The sequence below is a fragment of the Triticum dicoccoides genome, chromosome 3A, assembly GCF_002162155.2.
Source record: "Triticum dicoccoides isolate Atlit2015 ecotype Zavitan chromosome 3A, WEW_v2.0, whole genome shotgun sequence".
In the NCBI taxonomy this organism is placed as follows: Eukaryota; Viridiplantae; Streptophyta; class Magnoliopsida; order Poales; family Poaceae; genus Triticum; species Triticum dicoccoides.
This window is the reverse complement of record NC_041384.1, coordinates 14,378,221-14,391,547: the sequence shown is the minus strand read 5'-3', so window position 1 is coordinate 14,391,547 and position 13,327 is coordinate 14,378,221.

Here is a 13,327-nt window from a genome sequence, read left to right as displayed (position 1 = left end):
AAGTTAGTTCTGTGTCACCCTAGGTTATAACTGTTACATGATGAACCACATCCGGCATAATTCTCTATCATCGATCCATTGCCTACGAGCTTTCCATATATTGTTCTTCGCTTATTTACTTTTCTGTTGCTATTGTTACAATCACTACAAAATACCAAAAACATTACTTTTGCTATCGTTACCTTTTGCTACCATTACCACTACTATCATATTGCTTTGCTATAAAATACCTTGTTGCAGATATTAAGTTTCCAGGTGTGGTTGAATTGACAACTCAGCTGCTAATACTTGAGAATATTCTTTGGCTCCCCTTGTGTCAAATCAATAAATTTCGGTTGAATACTCTACCCTCAAAAACTGTTGCGATCCCCTATACTTGTGGGTTATCAAGACTATTTTCTGGCGCCGTTGCCGGGGAGCATAGCTCTATTCTTTGAGTTACTTGGGATTTATATCTGCTTATCATTATGAAGAACGTGAAAGATCCAAGAACCAAGATTTATCCCTCAACTACGGCGGGAGGTAAGGAACTGACATCTAGCTCTGCACTTGATTCACCTTCTGTTTCGAGTAAGCTTGCGACACCTAAACCTGCTTCTGCTATTGATTCTGATATGTTGCATATTATTGATGATGCCACTTCTACTATGCATGATACTTATGATGAAACTACTTCTATGCCTGATACTACTATACCACTCGGTGAATTTCTTGATGAACAACTTGCTAGGGCTAGAGAGAATGAAATTATTGAAACTGATAATACTGATGAAAGTGATTATGAAGGCTCTCCTAATAAATATGAATTACCTTTTGTGCCTGAGGGCTATGTTATGGATGAAGAAACTAAAAGAGACTTTCTTGCTTGCAATGATAGAAGTGATCTTAAGAAATTATTAGCTAAGCTTAAACAAAAAACTCTGAATGCTAGAATGAAATATGATCCTGCTTATGCTACTTCACCTATCTTTGTCACTGATAAAGATTATGAATTCTCTATTGATCCTGAGATAATTACTTTGGTTGAATCTGATCCTTTTTATGGCTATGAATCTGAAACTGTTGTGGCACATCTTACTAAATTAAATGATATAGCCACCCTGTTCACTAATGATGAGAGAACTCGCTACTTTTATATCCTTAAAATATTTCTGTTCTCATTAAATGGTGATGCTAAGATATGGTTTAATTCTCTTGATCCTGGTTGTGTGCGTAGTCCCCAGGATATGATTTATTACTTCTCTACTAAATATTTCCCTGCTCATAAGAAACAAGCTGCCTTGAGGGATATATATAATTTTGTGCAAATTGAAGAAGAGAGTCTCCCACAAGCTTGGGGGAGGCTTCTCCAATTACTTAATGCTTTGCCTGATCATCCTCTTAAGAAAAATGAAATACTTGATATCTTTTATAGTGGACTAACCGATGCTTCCAGAGATTACCTGGATAGTTGTGCTGGTTCTGTTTTCAGGGAAAGAACGCCGGATGAAGCTGAAATTCTTTTAAATAATATGTTGACTAATGAAAATAATTGGACACTTCCTGATCCAACTCCTGAGCCTATTCCTAAACCAACTCCGAAGAAAAGAGGTGTACTATTTCTCAGTCCTGAAGATATGCAAGAGGCAAAGAAATCTATGAAAGAAAAGGTATTAAAGCTGAAGATGTTAAGAATTTACCTCCTATTGAAGAAATACATGGTCTTAATTCACCGCCTATTGAAGAAACGCACGGTCTTGATAACCCAACACAGGTAGTGAAGGTAAATTCTCTCTATAGATATGATAAAACTGAAATCCCATTTACCAAGTTTGCTAGCCCATGCTTAGATGAGTTTGATAAATTTATGGGTAAGCAAGAAGACTTCAATGCTTATTTTGGTAGAGAATTTAAACACAGTGCTGATATGCTTGAACACTTGGGTAATTATATGGCTAATGTCAAAGGTGAACTTAAACTTATTTGTAAACATGCTTCTATGGTTACCACTCAAGTAGAACAAGTACTTAAAGCTCAAAATGATTTGCTCAATGAATTGAATAGTAAGAATAAGGACTATGTTGTTAGAGTGGCTACTAGAACTGGTAAAATGACTCAGGAACCTTTGTATCCTGAAGGCCACCCTAAGAGAATTGAGCAAGATTCTCAGAGAAATAATATAGATGCACCTAGTCCTTCTAAAAGGAAGAAAAAGAAAAATGATAGAACTTTGTATGCTTCTAGTGAACCTATTGCTGAAACACTTGAGAATCCAAATGATATTTCTATTTATGATGCTGAAACACAATCTGGTAATGAACCTGAAACTAGTGATAATGTTAATGATAATGTTCATGATGATTCTCAACCTAGCAATGATAATGATATAGAAATTGAACCTGCGGTTGATCTTGATAACCCACAATCAAAGAATCAACGTTATGATAAGAAAGACTTTGTTGCTAGGAAACATGGTAAAGAAAGAGAACCATGGGTTCAAAAACCCATGCCTTTTCCTCCCAAACCATCCAAGAAAAAGGATGATGAGGATTTTGAGCGCTTTGCTAAAATGATTAGACCTATCTTTTTGCGTATGTGATTAACTGATATGCTCAAAATGAATCATTATGCTAAGTACATGAAAGAAATTGTTACTAATAAAAGGAAGATACCGGAAGCTGAAATTTCCACCATGCTTGCTAATTACACTTTTAAGGGTGGAATACCAAAGAAACTTGGAGATCCAGGAGTACCCACTATACCATGCTCCATTAAAAGAAACTATGTTAAAGCTGCTTTATGTGATCTTGGAGCCGGTGTTAGTGTTATGCCACTCTCTTTATATCGTAGACTTGATTTGAATAAGTTGACACCTACTGAAATATCTTTGCAAATGGCTGATAAATCTACTGCTATACCTGTCGGTATTTGTGAGGATGTGCCTGTTGTGGTTGCAAACGTTACTATTTTAACGAACTTTGTTATTCTTGATATTCCCGAGGACGATAGTATGTCTATTATTCTTGGAAGACCCTTTTTGAATACTGCAGGGGCTGTTATTGATTGCACCAAAGGCAATGTCACTTTTCATGTTAATGGTAATGAGCATATGGTACATTTTCCGAGGAAACAACCTCAAGTCCACAGTATCAATTCTATTGGAAAAATTCCATCGATTATTTTTGGAGGTTTTGAATTTCCTCTTTCTACTGTCAAGAAGAAATATGATATTCTAATTATTGGGGATGTGCATATCCCCGTTGAGGTAACCTAGTGTTATAGGAAATTTCTCCAGTTCCATGTTATTCGGAATGGGTTTGTTAACAAGACTTGATCAACCTTGTTAATGGATTCCATTTGATGATCATGAGATGGATCAAGTTAGAAAGCACAACCTTCTGTACCCTCCTTTTACTTTCTGTTATTTAGCCGAAATGAAGTAAAAATAGTATTTTCTGTGTGTTATCTAAATTATCCGTGCAATATAAAAATACCCCAAAAATAAAAGTTCTCCAAATGCCCTGAAATTTAAATATGATTTTTTCTAGAATATTTGAGAATATTTCGCACTGAGAACACAGCAGGGGGGCATCCACCTGGCCACGAGGGTGGAGGGCGCGCCCCCTGCCTCGTGGGCCCATGGTGACCCTCCTCCACTTATTTCTGCACCCACACACTCCTTCTTCCTCCCACAAGCATCATTATCTAGCTCAAGCACAAGTTCTAGCTCATTTTGCTGCGATTTTCAATCTCTTTGCTCAAAGCACCTCTCACAAAACTGCTTAGGAGGATTGTTCTTTGGTATGTGACTCCTCCATTGGTCCAATTAGTTTTTATTCTAGTGCTTTATTCATTGCAGATTTGTGCTGCCTAGGTGACCATGTTCTTGAGCTTGCATGTCAAATTTATATGGTTCCAAGTAGTTCTAATGCATGATATAGGCTGTAGGCACTCGTAGGAGTAGTTGCTATCAATTTTGTTAAGTTTGGTTTACTTTTATTTTGAAGTTACTAAAAATTTCAGAAATTTTTCAGAGGAAGAAATATGTTTAGGAAAATGTACCAAGGTGGTTCTTCAAGGAAATAAGGACACAGGCTTGCAATGCGTGATGTTGATGATGAGCCACCAAGGGATGCTCCAGTGCGGTCTTGTGAATGGCCTTCAGAGGACTTCATGGATCCAGCAGGAATTAAGGAAGAATTTAACGCATATTTGCGTAATGCTGATCTTGTGAGCTTCGAGGCAGAAAAGTGCTATCAGTACCACTATCTCACTAGTTCCTTTGTGAGGAGGTTTGAATTTTCATCTTCACGCAATTCTCAAACTGTCAAGTTTGATCTTTATGAAAATTCTTACACTATGGACTTAGAGGACTTTACCACTGCTTGCAAACTTCCACAATGGGGTAGTGCTAGTGAACCTCACAAATCTGAATTTAGATATTTTCTTGCCAGTATAACTGTGGGGGAATCTAGAGATATAGCACAATCTACCATGGGAGCATTCACTTTCCTGCTATACATTATTTTGCTCTCTTCATAGGTAGATGCATTAACGGTAAATATGAAGCATGTCACATGTGTGTCCCTGACCTCAGTATTCTTAGGAGTGTTGTGTTAGGAGATAAATCTTATAATTTGGGAGCCATTGTTGCACGTAGCTTGCATCTTAATAGATTTAATGGAGAATTCTTTGGTGGAATTTATGCAACCCGCATAGCTAATTTTCTTGGTATAACCATACATGAGGATGATATTGAGTTGCCTCCTGCTTATTTGGATTATGAGGCTATGGTTCGTCATCAGTTTATTAAGAGGAACGATCAGTTCCTCCAGTACCGACTAATCTTTGACAGACGACGCACATATCATGTCGCTCTCCCTGCTTCTACTTTCTTTGATTTTCAGGCAAAGGGGAGATATTTTATAACCAGAGAGGAGGCGGAAGAGTATAAGAGGAGGGCTGAGATAGCTCGCCTCCAAGCTGCAGCCCACGATGCAATGACTGTTGCATCTCAGTACGACCCCAACTACAACTTTGGATATCCGCCAGGCCATCCGTGGCATTAGACCAATTTAGGCCAAAAGCCTAAGCTTGGGGGAGTACGTATTTCTCACCGACATTATATTCTTGTTCACACACTCATTGCTAGTTGTCAGTGCTCATACTTTTTTATTGTAATATCTATGCTAGTTTATTTTCTTTTTTATGCTTTCTTCTTGTGTGTTTAATAAACCTTAAGAAAAACACAAAAATTAGTTGTAGCTTTTAGCTAGCTTAATTTCCATGCTAGTAGTAGTAATTAAAAACAAAGCCCAATAATATTTCTTGTTCTTCTTTTTGCTTGTTGGGAGCTTTCCCGTGTAAATAGTTTTATTTCTTTTCTTTTCTTTGGGGGTCGATAGGAGAAGACCATAATTAAATTGTTGAAGTGGCTCTTATATGCATTATTGTTGATCTGACAAAAGAGCCCATATTGCCTTGTCTTCTCCTGTTTATTGAATGCTTGCAGATTCCAGCTTATTCCAATGCACGTGCACTATTATCATTATTCACATCGTTCGGTCGTGCAAGTGAAAGGCAATTATGACGATATATGATGGACTGATTGAGATGAGAGAAGCTGGTATGAACTCGACCTCTCTTGTTTTTGTAAGTATGATTAGTTCATCGTTCCTGATTCAGCCTATTATGAATAAACATGTTTGCAATGACAATTAGAGATCATAGTTTCTTATGCCATGCTTAATTAGGTAGGAGCTTATAATGGTTTACCTTGCGTGCCAACATTCTATTAAAATGGTTGTGATGTGGTATGATAGGGTGGTATCCTCTTTTGATTGATTTAAGTGACTTGACTTGGCACATGTTCACGCATATAGTTGAAACAAAATCAACATAGCCTTCACGATATTTATGTTCATGGTGAATTATATCCTACTCATGCTTGCACTCAATGTTCATTGACTTTAATGCATGTTCATGGCTATAGTCGCTCTCTAGTTGGTCGCTTCCCAGTCTTTTGCTAGCCTTCACTTGTACTAAGCGGGAATGCTGCTTGTGCATCCAATTTCATAAACCCCAAAGTTATGCCATATGAGTCCACTATACCTACACATATACGGTATCTACCTGCCGTTCTAAGTAAATTTGTATGTGCCAAACTCTAAACCTTCAAACAAATATTCTGTTTTGTATGCTCGAATAGCTCATGTATCAACTAGGGTTGTCCGTATCTTCCATGTTAGGCGGCTTATTATCAAGAGCAGTGGACTCCGCTCCTCACTCACGAGAAAATGGCTGGTCACCGGGTTGCCCAGTCCCATGCTTTATGCAAATCAAATCAAAATAATTGCAAACAAAACTCCCTTGGGACTGTTGTTAGTTGTAGGCACTCGTTGTTTCGAGCAAGCCATGGATTGATGCTTGTTGGTGGAGGGGGAGTATAAATTTTACCATTCTGTTTGAGAACCACCTATAATGTGTGTAGCATGGAAGATATCGCCATCTCTTGGTTGTTATGTTGACAATAAAAGTATACCACTCAAAATATTATTCATCTCTATTTCAAAACCGAGCTCTGGCACCTCTGCAAATCCCTGCTTCCCTCTACGAAGGGCCTATCTATTTACTTTTATGCCGAGTCATCCTCCTCTTATTAAAAAGCACCCGCTGGAGAGCACCTCTGTCATTTGCATTCATTACTGATTAGTTTATATTGAGTATGACTTGACTGGATCTCTTTTACCATGAATTACAATGTCTAGTATGTCCTTGATCTTTAAAGGTGCTCTGCATTTATGTTTTGCGGTCTCAGAAAGGGCTAGCGAGATACCATCTTGTTATATCATATTATGATTGTTTTGAGAAAGTGTTGTCATCCGAGATTTATTATTATTGCTCGCTAGTTGATTATGCCATTGATATGAGTAAACATGAGACCTAAGCCTTATTGTGAATATGGTTAGTTTATAATCTTTGCTGAAAGCTTGAATGCTGGCTTCACATATTTACAACAACAAGAGCAAACCGAGGTTTGTAAAAGTTTTTTCTTTATCACTTTCAGTTTGTCAACTGAATTGCTTGAGGACAAGCAAAGGTTTAAGCTTGGGGGAGTTGATACGTCTCCGTCGTATCTACTTTTCCAAACACTTTTGCCCTTGTTTTGGACTCTAACTTGCATGATTTGAATGGAACTAACCCGGACTGGCGCTGTTTTCGGCAGAATTGCCATGGTGTTATTTATGTGCAAAAACAAAAGTTCTCGGAATGACCTGAAACTTCACGGAGACTATTTTTGGAAATAATAAAAAATACTGGCAAAAGATCAAGACCAGGGGACCCACACCCTAGCCACGAGGGTGGGGGCGCGCCTGCCCCCCTGGGCGCGCCCCTACCTCGTGGGTCCCCTGGAGCTCCTCCGACCTCAACTCCAACTCTATATATTCACTTTCGAGGAGAAAAAAATCAGGGATAAAGATTCATCGCGTTTTACGATACAGAGCCGCTGCCAATCCCTAAACTCTCTCGGGAGGGCTGATCTAGAGTCCGTTCGGGGCTCCGGAGAGGGGAATCTATCACCATCGTCATCATCAACCATCCTCCATCACCAATTTCATGATGCTCACCGCCGTGCGTGAGTAATTCCATCGTAGGCTTGCTGGACGGTGATGGGTTGGATGAGATTTATCATGTAATCGAGTTAGCTTTGTTAGGGTTTGATCCCTAGTATCCACTGTGTTCTGAGATTGATGTTTCTATGACTTTGCTATGCTTAATGCTTGTCACTAGGGCCCGAGTGCCATGATTTCATATCTAAACCTATTATGTTTTCATCAATATATGAGAGTTCTTGATCCTATCTTGCAAGTCTATAGTCACCTACTATGTGTTATGATCCAGCAACCCCAAAGTGACAATAACCGGGACCACTTCCGGTGATGACCGTAGTTTGAGGAGTTCATGTATTCACTATGTGTTAATGCTTTGGTCCGGTACTCTATTAAAAGGAGGCCTTAATATCCCTTAGTTTCCGCTAGGACCCCGCTGCCACGGGAGGGTAGGACAAAAGATGTCATGCAAGTTCTTTTCCATAAGCACGTATGACTATATTCGGAATACATGCCTACATTACATTGATGAATTGGAGCTAGTTCTGTGTCATCCTAGGTTATAGTTGTTACATGATGAACCACATCCGGCATAATTCTCTATCACCGATCCATTGCCTATGAGATTTCCATATATTGTTCTTCGCTTATTTACTTTTTCGTTGCTATTGTTACAATCACTACAAAATACCAAAAACATTACTTTTGCTATCGCTACCTTTTGCTACCATTACCACTACTATCATATTGCTTTGCTACTAAATACCTTGCTGCAGATATTAAGTTTCTAGGTGTGGTTGAATTGACAACTCAGTTGCTAATACTTGAGAATATTCTTTGGCTCCCCTTGTGTCGAATCAATAAATTTGGGTTGAATACTCTACCCTCGAAAACTGTTGCGATCCCCTATACTTGTGGGTTATCAGGGAGGCTGGAGACGAACTGATGCGGGAGGATGGATACGATAGGGTTGGGAGGAGGGTAATTTTGGAATAGGAAAAAGTTGATGTGTTGCCAACGGTTTGACTAACGGCAAATGTTTGACAATTAACGGAAGTGCTACTTTGATGATAAAAACTGAGAAGACAATAGCCAGAATGCCACTATGAGAAACCGAACTTGCCAAAATACCACTATGAAAAACCAACTTGCCGATATAGCATTACTTTTAGTTTTCTCTAGCCAATATACCACTAGTGCCTAACTGAGACTAACACCATCCAAAAAATACTCGTATACCCTTACCTCTTCACAGCCCAAGCATACATTTCCGCAACAAAAAAGCAGCTATAGTGCAACATTTCAACAGCCAATTGACATAAGAACATCACCAACTCAACAAAATCTTACTTTGCATCATCCAACAACAATAAGCAACATTTCAACAACATTTTAACAAATTCCAGCAGCATTTTGACATAAAAACATCACAAATTCACCATAATCTAAGTTCACATCGTTGAGCATCAATATAACAACATTTCAGCTGCATTTTGGCAGTATTTCAGCAGCATTTGACATGAAAACATCATCAATTCAGCATAATCTCAATTTGTATCATTGACCATCAATATAGCAACATTTCAACAATGATATATAATGGTTCGAAATAAGATAACATCAACAGACCACTTGAACTTCTCCTCCACAACTTCCTTTATCCGCGCCACAGACAAGTCCCGACCGACCATGAAGTCCCATGTTTTGCCCCTTGTGTACACTCTTTTGTCGTCTACAATTGTCAAGTAAGATTGAACATCTATTTCTACTTTGTAATCGCCCATCAAATCGACTCTGAAACACACAAAGACAGCAAATTCTAAATTTGCTACACCTAATGAAAAAAATCATGAACACAGGGGGGAAATCGTACCTTCTGCTATTGTAGATGTAGTGGCAGCAAGTTGGTCACGCAGAGGAGCCGGTCGAGGTCGACTGTCGGAAAGTGCATGCAGCCTCGCAGTTCAGTGCTGCTATTGCACGCATGAGCTGTTGCCTGACTTCGATTCTACTTAGGACGTTGATTTTTGTGTGCATCTTGACAATAGAGATTATTATTGATTTGCATTGTTAACCAAATTGTAAGAACGTTGCTTGCTTAATTTCTTGGGTTGGTCACGACACAAATGTGATGAAACTAAAAGTTATACCAAAACCCTTCAAAACTCTTGTATCTACAAGAAATTAGCCTTGACCCACCATTCGACGGCTCTCGTTCACCACAAGATCCCAACACAGTGCGCTGATTAATCATCAAGGCGCGAGGAAGGTCCCCATGCAGCTAAAGAAATCGAGAAGGTTTCAGTCCGGCGGGTTTGGAATCTGACCTTGCGGTGAAGGAGTTAGGCGGTTGCACGTCCATCAAGGGATTTCACGACCGCACCAACCACGGAATCTCGCAGATGACAAAGACAACAGCGGGCGACGGCTGAACAAAATAACGAAAGAGTCGGAGAGTATGTGTGGCGTGTATATTCACTGATGTTTTATATTTACAGAAAAATACGGAAAAGAATAAGAATAACTTGGCTAGAGTAGTTGGGTAGCAATAAATTCGGCTACAGTAGCAATTAAAAATTATCTGCTATATAATAATTTCTGTGCATCTTAGTCCTGGAAGTTATCATCGATTTGTGCTATTAACCCAATTCTAAGAAGTATATGAAACTTTTTTCTCCTGATTTCGCCAAGCAGTAGCGTCACTAATTGTGAGGAAACTAAAAGCTACACCAAAGCCTTCTCAAGCCGCTCTCTCGTGTGCATGGTGTAATGAAACATACGAGGTAATTCGGTAATGGCAACCATTTTCAGCTTTCCACCCATGCAATTTCGAGGTCTCTCTCATCGTGGCAAGAAGGCGCATGTTTATTTTTCAGCCTCGTCGCAAGAGAGGTCATTGCTCCACCTTGGTTACCGACGCCTCCTATTCCCTGCCAATATTCTCATTTGTCATTTTTTGGCTTCGCTCATGTTATCCTCTGTTGTTTATGTAATTGGCACATAATTAGTGAACTAAGCTAGTGCTGCTGACAAGTTATAACAAAGCGAAACAACCTCATGTTATCTACTCTCATGACGACCGACGAGATAGTGTTATATATGAAGGAAAATAATAATAAAAAATCATGCATATTAAAGTTGGTGGAGCACTTATTATTTTATCTATATGTGATGAATTTCCTTAAATTATGATAGGTGTGTTGTTAATTCACATATACGTTGTAGGCCTCCCAAAAACTCGAGTTAACGCGATAAATGGCTAAGATGCAGCGTACATCACCCTACAACATACACAGGTGTAAGACAGGAGATTGATCGAATAACCCTAGGTGCCAAACAAGCGGTACATACATTAGTATGATCGTTTGAGAGAACTAAAAATGAACATGACTAGGGAGCAGGTCAATCCCTACCAACCCAACCATTGGATGGACTGTCTTGGTCATTTGGATTAGTACTGGTGATGTGCACAATTTCTTCTCCCTGTAGTTCATCTTAAGCTCCCAAGATGAGCCTCTCACCAATTACGATTGTTTCAAAAAATAAGGTCTTCAAAGCATTCAAAATAATAGTTACAATTTCATTTCTTACTCTTCTGATTTGATCTTCTCTTATTACTGAAAATATATAAAATTCTAGGTGCTACAAAAAGTTGCTTCCATTTATCCCTCTTCCTCCTGCAAACACGAAGCCACACATAGGCATCAGTTTTCCAATTCGGTACCAGTTAGATTTACATTATTTAGTACTCCCTCCGTTCCACAATGTAGTGCGCTCGTGCTTCCCGAGATTCAACTTTGACCATAAATTTAACCGACGAGAGTGACTGCGGCGGGAGCAAAACTTATACCACTGAATTCGTATTTTCGATATGAATTCAGTGATATAATTTTTGGTCCCGCCATAGTCGTTCTCGTTGGTTCAATTTATGGTCAAACTTGAATCTCGGGAAGCGCGGGTGCACTACATTGTGGAACGGAGGGAGTATCTTTTAAGTCCAGACATTGATACAAAAATCATTGTGATATGTGAGACATTGAGAGTATTGAACAGATAATTTATTTGAATGAAGCTGAATTGAAATCAGTTACCTGGGAGATAGCTAGGGTGTAAAGTTATCAAGACAAAATACGGAAATAACTCTATATATGCAGAAGAAAAAAAGTGGATTATGGGTTACCAAAAGGAAGTGCCCTTTTATGGAGCAACTATGTCCTGCTTGACATGAGATGGGATGCATTGTTGCCTCAAGGATGGTTTTAGTAAGCGGACCCAGTATTGTTCATGTGTTAGTTCTTTCTTTTCTATTTCCATTTTGTAAACAGAAAAATATTTTACTTAATTTTAGAAATGGTCATCTAGCATTTAGAAAATGTTCATGCAGTGTAAAAATATGTCAGCGCAACTTTTAACAAATGTTGATAGAATTCCAAAAAAAAAAGTTCACGCAGTGTATCCCTTTATGCTATCCAGAAATTCTATATCATTTCCAATCAGTAATATGTCATCCACATATAATATCAGAAATGCTACAGAGCTCCCACTCACTTTCTTGTAAATACAGGCTTCTCCAAAAGTCTGTATAAAACCAAATGCTTTGATCACACTATCAAAATGTTTATTCCAACTCCGAGAGGCTTGCACCAGTCCATAAATGGATCGCTGGAGCTTGCACACTTTGTTAGCTCCCTTTGGATCGACAAAACCTTCTGGTTGCATCATATACAACTCTTCTTCCAGGAATCCATTCAGGAATGCAGTTTTGACATCCATTTGCCAAATTTCATAATCATAAAATGCGGCAATTGCTAACATGATTCGGACGGACTTAAGCATCGCTACGGGTGAGAAGGTCTCATCGTAGTCAATTCCTTGAACTTGCTGAAAACCTTTTGCGACAAGTCGAGCTTTGTAGACAGTAACATTACCATCAGCGTCAGTCTTCTTCTTAAAGATCCATTTATTCTCAATCGCTTGCCGATCATCGGGCAAGTCAACCAAAGTCCATACTTTGTTCTCATACATGGATCCCATCTCAGATTTCATGGCTTCTAGCCACTTTGCGGAATCTGGGCTCACCATCGCTTCTTCATAGTTCGTAGGTTCATCATGATCTAGTAGCATGACCTCCAGAACAGGATTACCGTACCACTCTGGTGCGGATCTTACTCTGGTTGATCTACGAAGTTCAGTAGTATCTTGATCTGAAGTTTCATGATCATTATCATTGGCTTCCTCACTAACTGGTGTAGGTGTCACTGAAACAGTTTTCTGTGATGAACTACTTTCCAGTAAGGGAGCAGGTACAGTTACCTCGTCAAGTTCTACTTTCCTCCCACTCACTTCTTTCGAGAGAAACTCCTTCTCTAGAAATGATCCATTCTTAGCAACGAATGTTCCAACAGTTTCCTTTGGGTATCCTATGAATACACATTTCTCCGATTTGGGTTCGAGTTTATCAGGTTGAAGCTTTTTCACATAAGCATCGCAGCCCCAAACTTTAAGAAACGACAACTTTGGTTTCTTGCCAAACCACAGTTCATAAGGCGTCGTCTCTGCGGATTTTGATGGTGCCCTATTTAACGTGAATGCGGCCGTCTCTAAAGCATATCCCCAAAATGATAGCGGTAAATCAGTAAGAGACATCATAGATCGCACCATATCTAGTAAAGTACGATTACGACGTTCGGACACACCATTACGCTGTGGTGTTCCGGGTGGCGTGAGTTGCGAAACTA